The sequence below is a fragment of the Prionailurus viverrinus genome, chromosome B2 (genome assembly GCF_022837055.1).
Source record: "Prionailurus viverrinus isolate Anna chromosome B2, UM_Priviv_1.0, whole genome shotgun sequence".
NCBI classification, from domain to species: Eukaryota; Metazoa; Chordata; class Mammalia; order Carnivora; family Felidae; genus Prionailurus; species Prionailurus viverrinus.
In genome coordinates, this window is record NC_062565.1 from 30,152,224 (window position 1) to 30,158,709 (window position 6,486).

Genomic DNA, 6,486 nt, shown 5'->3' on the forward strand with positions numbered 1-6,486 from the left:
AGGCCAGGGTTAGGGAGTCCTTAACTCCCCTGGTTTTACTTCTCCTTCTCACAGCCTGGGTCACGTCCTCCTGCCTGGATACTGATGACGGAAGCCCAGTGCGCACTCCCATTGAGTTTCCCGTTTTAGAGAAACAATTAGCGTCACCGCTGTTGCCGCATACAAAATTCTCGGGAACAGGCTCCGTTCAGCTTTTCCCAAGACCCCGAGGGTCTGCTGCATGGACCCCACAACCCGTCCTCCTCCTGTTCTCGGGAGGCCTACTTCTTACCGCGACCTGGGCGGGTGACTGCGGGGTCGGGAGGAAAGGGCCTCTGCGGGGCAGGAGCGCGGGGACCGCCCGCGGGGATGCAGAACCCCGAGGAAGGCGACTGTCCGCCGCCCTGACCCCAGACCAGCACCTGCCCCTTGCCCACCCCCAACCTGTCCTCCCCCGTCCCTCCCAGATTAGGCCCCGCTCTCACCCACTCTGGTCCCCCTCCCCCTGCCCTCCCGGCCGCCTCCCCCTGGGACCCTGGCCCCGCGCAAGGAGGAGGGTCGGGCGGGGTCTCAGCCCCTCCGCGCCCGCAGGCTCCCACTCCCTGCGGTATTTCCACACAGCGATGTCCCGGCCCGGCCTCGGGGAGCCCCGCTTCATCTCCGTGGGCTACGTGGACAACACGCAGTTCGAGCAGTTCGACAGCGACGCCCCGAATCAGAGGATGGAGCCGCGGGCGCAGTGGATGGAGCAGGAGGGGCGGGAGTATTGGGACGAGCAGACGCGGATTTACAAGGACAACGCACAGATTTTCCGAGTGAGCCTGCAGAACACGCGCGGCTACTACAACCAGAGCGAGTCCGGTGAGCGGGCCCGAGTCCAGGTCACGACCCCCATCCCAATGTCCGCCCTTATTTCCAGGTCCGAAGGTCACCCCGAGGTCCACCGACAAGCCCCTAGACTGGGAAAGAGCCCAGAGGGCTTGCTCGGGTTTTGTTTCCAATTTAAGCTGAACAGGCTCAGATCAAGAACAACCCAGGGATTTCTCGCGGGGGCGGGGCCAGGGTCTCACCGGGACTGGGGCTTTCTGGATGAGAAGTGGGGCGGGACAGGCGGGTCCCCCGCGGGTACAGTCAATTCTCCAAGAACGGCGCGGATTACGGGGCCCTGAACGAGGACCTGCGCTCCTCACCCGGCAGATCACCCGCCTCAAGTGGGAAGTGGCCGGTGTGGCCGAGGGCTGGAGGAACCACCTGGACGGAGAGTGGGTGGAGGGTCTCCGTAGGCACCTGCAGAACAGAGAGCAGATGCCGCAGCTCGCAGGGACGAGGGGGCAAGGAACTTCCCCAGTCTTCCCTCAGCCTGGGGCCAGTGTCTCTCTATTAGGAGAGATAAATGGGACTGATGCCAGAATGCCCCCCGCCCCCCACTCCAGGGGTGGAGAGAGGAAGGAAACAGCTCTGGTGTTCAGACTGGGTACCAAAGAGCAACCTGTCCAGAGTGCCCACGCTTCTCCCTGGACAATTAAGGAATGCAATCCCTCGGGGATGGAAGGGGAAACCATCTCTGAAGTAACTGATCAGCGACTCTGGCAGCGGCTTTAGGAACCATGGGGACTTTCTTAGTTTTGTTCTCTACCCCAAAACCAATGTGTTTGAATTCGGACTCCAGCTTCTCTGAGTCACTGGGCCTCAGGTCGGGACCAGAAATACTTTTTCTCCGCCCGCCCCCCCCCCCCCCCAGATCTGCCTCCTACCTTAGGCTATCTTGTCCTAATTAAAGAACTTTCCAGACAAGAAGAGATCATCCAAGATGTCTATGCCTAGGCTGGTGTCTAGGTTATTGCTCCCTTCTCCCACCCCAGTTGAACTGTCCTTTCTCAGGATGGTCACATGAATGCTGCTGCAGTGGCCCAAGACAGACATGAATTTTTTTTTATTTTCTGACCCTTCTCCTCAGACCCTCCAAAGACACAGGTAACCCACTACCCCATCTCTGACAGTGATGTCATCCTGAGGTGCTGGGCCCTGGGCTCTACCCTGGCAACGTGATGGGGAGGACCTGACCCAGGACTCAGAGCTTCTGGACACAGGCCTGCAGGGGACTGGACCTTCCAGAAGTTGGTGGCTGTGGTGGTGCCCCCTGGAGAGGAGCAGAGATACACATGCCATGTGCGGCACGAGGGGCTACAGGAGCCCGTCGACCTGAGATGGGGTAAGGAGGGAAACCTGGGCACAGAGCCTCTTCTCGGGGAGATGTCCCTTCTGAAGAACTTCAGCAAGGTAGGGGCTTATGCCTGGGGTACAGGGTCCCTCTCTTCTCTCCCAGAGCCTCCTCCTCTCATCATGGACATGGTTGCTGGTCTGGTTCTCCTGTGGTTACTGTGCTGGTTAGAGCTGTGATCTGGAGAAAGAAGCACTCAGGTAGGGAGAGGCTATACTCTGAGTTTTCCTATCCCACTTAATGGGAAGTACCACCCACACACATGTGCTAGTCCAGTGTGGAGTGGAATGCTAACAATTTCTTTGTAGTAAAACACGTGAAAATGAAGGACAAATGTTTCACCTTGATGAATCTGGTGATGGGGACCTGATTCACAGCAGTCATAGGACAGAGAGGAAGGCCCCTGCTGAGGACAGACTATAGGAGGGCAGTTTGTCCATTCCCCACACAGGTACTTTCTTCATGTTTCCTGATCCTGCCCTCAATCTGTAGCCACAGTTCTGGAAGTTTCCCTGGGGTTCAGAACTAGGTCTAGGACCTCATGGCCCTGCCTCCTAAATGGCCTCAAACACGGTGTTTTCTTCCCACAGGTGGAAAAGGAGGCAGCTACATTCAGTCTGCAAGTACGTATGGAGGAGGTGATCCCTGAGACCCTAGGATAGTGTAGACAGGATCCCATGGGGAGCTCACCCACTCCATAGTTCCTCCTTTAGTCTCATCTCCTGACCTCATCCTGTTTGTATTAACCCGGGCAGTGACCGTACCCAGGGCTCTGATGTGTCTCTCATGGCTCCTAAAGTAAGATCCTGGAGGACCTCAAGTGGGGAGGGGTTGGGCAGAGGGAACACGACTGGGTTATGAGAATTCTTTGAGTGGGACGTTTTGAGGATGCAGTGGGGTGAGATTGTCGCCACTTACAGTGAGTGATCTGAATCCAGCTCAGTGTTCCTGAATCCAGGAAACCAGCTCAGTGTTCCAGGTTGGGGATGTCTGCTCCTTCCACTGGGGTCTAAGCAGTGGAAAGAGTGTGAAGTGATGGGATTCTGGAAGCAATCTGTAAATGGACCTTACAGCACAATCTAATGAATTAGATCTTGAGTATGAGAAAGAGGAGCCAGGGAGGACCCCAAAATTCTGGACTATGCAAGTGGAAAGATGGAGTTGCTGTCAGCAGAGATGGGGAAAATTCTGGAAGGAGCATATTTGGGGAGAGGCATCACAGACAGTCAGTGAAGAGACATGAGATGAGATGTCTATTAGAAATGTGAGAGAATCAACTTGGCAGTCAGATGAGCATGGATGAGTATGGAATTTAGGAGAAATGTCTGGGCTAGAGAAACCGATTTTGGAGATGACACCACATAGATGATGTTTAGAGCCTTCAGCATAGATGAGGTCACTAAAGGGGTGATGGCCATAGAAGAAAAAGGAAAAAGGACCAAACCCTGGACCCCCAGTTCCAAAAGATCCGATCAGACCCCACACTCAGAGCAGTCTGCACAGTCCTGGCTTCACCTTAAAGGCACCTAGACCAGGGAGTCCCAAACTTCCCAGTTCACAGGACTCCCCCAAACACCGTCTTAAGGCTCACAAAGTGTGGAGTAGAGTATGAGATTCTGCGTTTAGGACAAGGCGCTGCTGCTGGTCTTTACATCACACTTTCAGTAGCAAGAATGGAGATGAGGATTCCCACACGGCTATGCATCGGGCTCACTTGCAGGGCTCGTTAAATTAGCGATTCCTTGATCTTGCAAAGTGGACTCTGAGTCTGTGGGTCTGGGGAGAGGCCTGTGCATTTTGTGAGAAGCCTGGCGCTCAGCCAGATCTGGAGCCAGTGAGGTCAGCGATCAGAGCAGCCAGCCTGGGGAGGGGCATTAAAACCACATTTAAATACGTTTTCTTTTCCTTTGTAAAGAGAGGGGAGCACATACCTTGTCAATAGGAGACGTGATGTTGTGAGACACATGTCATTGTTGTATCCTGGGGTCTAGACGAGTGGGAGGACTAGGGAGTGGTTCACGGTTCGGTGTGACAAACACCTCTGAATGCTTGCTCTCTGCAACTACTCCCCTGATCAATTTTTTGGAGCGAACAATGGAATCCAACTTTTTTCTAAATATGAGATTATGTTGGGGAAGGCTTGGGGCTACAGAGCCAGGAATGGAATACATAATCCCACCCTAGGTTGAAGCCCACACAGGAACCCACTGCCCCTACTGCTCTGCACAGACATCACCTGTCACACCACCGACTCCCCTGATGCAGGACGCTGGGCCCTGAGTCCAGGACTGACGTTGCTGCTGCTCCTGGCAACAGGAGGTAGTAACTGCCCACACGGCTCCTGTGCAAATGCTTTCTGCACAGTGTTAGCCTTGCTGACACCACCTCCTGAGTCAGGGCCAGCACATGGTCAGCTGCCTAGTGGAGCCTCGTGCTGTCTAACTAGAAGAATGGTAGGAAAATAGATTTTCCTTTTCTATGCAGAGAGGTGGCTTCTACCTCCTAAGAAGACTCTCAATGTGAGAGTCGAATAACAGGATGGCAGTTCGGGTGCTGGGGGCGAGGGCTGGAGAAAGGATGGCTGATTGCTGTTCTCAGAGCACAGACCTGAGGTTGCAGCTTGATCCGGTGCCCTGCAGGCACTCAGGTTCGGCTGAAAGAACAAGCCAATAGATGGCATATCTCCTCTCATTCCCCTGATACTATTAGATCCAGCTTTTGTCTACTCCAGTTTATGCTGACAAATATACGGAAAGGTATTGGGGGTGTTGAAATGATTATTCAAGATGTCATCACCCGTTGTCTCTGACAACAGAACACCTAGGTCTGTAAGACTTCAGGGGGCCTCTGCGTGCACTGACGTGTCATGTTAACGTTTTTATTTCCCTCTGCATGGAAGTACTCTGGGGAGAGAGTCTGTAACATTTATCAGTTTTTATGTGACCCTCGCAGAGGACTAAATAACCAACAAGCCAACCAAAAAACCAAAACACCACCTTGGTCTTCTAGTGTGGCCGTAGTGTTCCTCAAAGTCTGAACTGTTAGCTAACAACTCAACTGAGAAAAAAAAAATGGCTTGTTTGAAAATTTTATTTGCATTCTAGTTAGTTAACATATACTATTGTGGATTTTAGTGATTCATCACTTGTATATAACACCCAGTGCTCATCCCAAGTACTCTCCTTAATACCCATCACCTATGTAACCCATCCCCCACCAACCTCTCCTCCAGCAACCCTCAGTTTGCTCTCTGCATCATTAAGAGTCTCTTGGGGCACTTGGGTGGCTCAGTTGGTTAAGCGGGCAACTCTTGGTTTCGGCTCAGGTCATGTTCTCACAGTTTCATGAGTTCAAGCCCCTCGTCAGCTCTGCACTGGCAGCATGAAGCCTGCCTGGGATTCTCTCTCTCTCTCCCCCGCTCTCTCTGCCCCTGCCCCACTCACGCTGTCTCTGTCTCTCTCAAAATTAATAAATAAACTTAAAAAAATGTTTTAAAAAGAGTCTCTTCTGGACTCTTAAAAACTGAGAACAAACTGAGGGTTGATGGGGACTGGGAGGGAGGGGAAAGTGGGTGATGGGCATTGAAGAGGGCACCTGTTGGGATGAGCACTAGGTGTTGTAAGGAAACCAATCTGACAATAAATTTCATATTAAAAAAAATTTTTTTAAAGAGTCTCTTCTGGTTAGAGGAAGCATCATTTAAATTTTTTTTTTAATTTATTTTTGAGAGAGAGAGACAGAGCATGAGCAGGTGAGGGGCAGAGAGAGACGGAAACATAGAATCTGACGCAGGTTCCAGGCTCTGAGCTGTCAGCATGGAGCCCGATGCAGAGCTTGAACTTGTGAACCGTGAGATCATGACCTGAGGTGAAGTCGGCCACCCAACTGACTGAGCCACCCAGGCGCCCCAGGAAGCAGCATTTTAGAATCACCACTTACTGTGGGGGTTAGTCTATCAGGGTCTCACTCCTGTTAGGCACCAGGCTTTCACGTCTTTCTCTGCTCAGCACCACAAAGCAGCCAAAAGCTCGGATGGATTTCTTGCTTATCTCCTCAGTCTTGGCTGATGTCCTCAGAGCAAAAGTGAATCTGGAGCTCTGGGCTCCCTGACCTCACCTCTCCAGGCTACAGTCCTCTCCTAGATGTTGGCTGGGCCTCTTCACTGTGTCTACATGTTGAAAATTTTAATAAGATAAACTATGTTTCATCAGGCTTTCTCAGTTGTTCTCAGTGGGATCATGAGTTCCTAAATTACCTCCCTAACCAGTAGTCAGAAGACAAACTAC

General features: G+C 52.5%; 1 pseudogene; it reads left to right on the plus strand.

Moving 5' to 3' along the window:
- Positions 1 to 474: 474 nt before the first annotated feature.
- On the plus strand, positions 475 to 5,363 carry LOC125165702 (BOLA class I histocompatibility antigen, alpha chain BL3-7-like; annotated as a pseudogene).
- Positions 5,364 to 6,486: the final 1,123 nt, after the last annotated feature.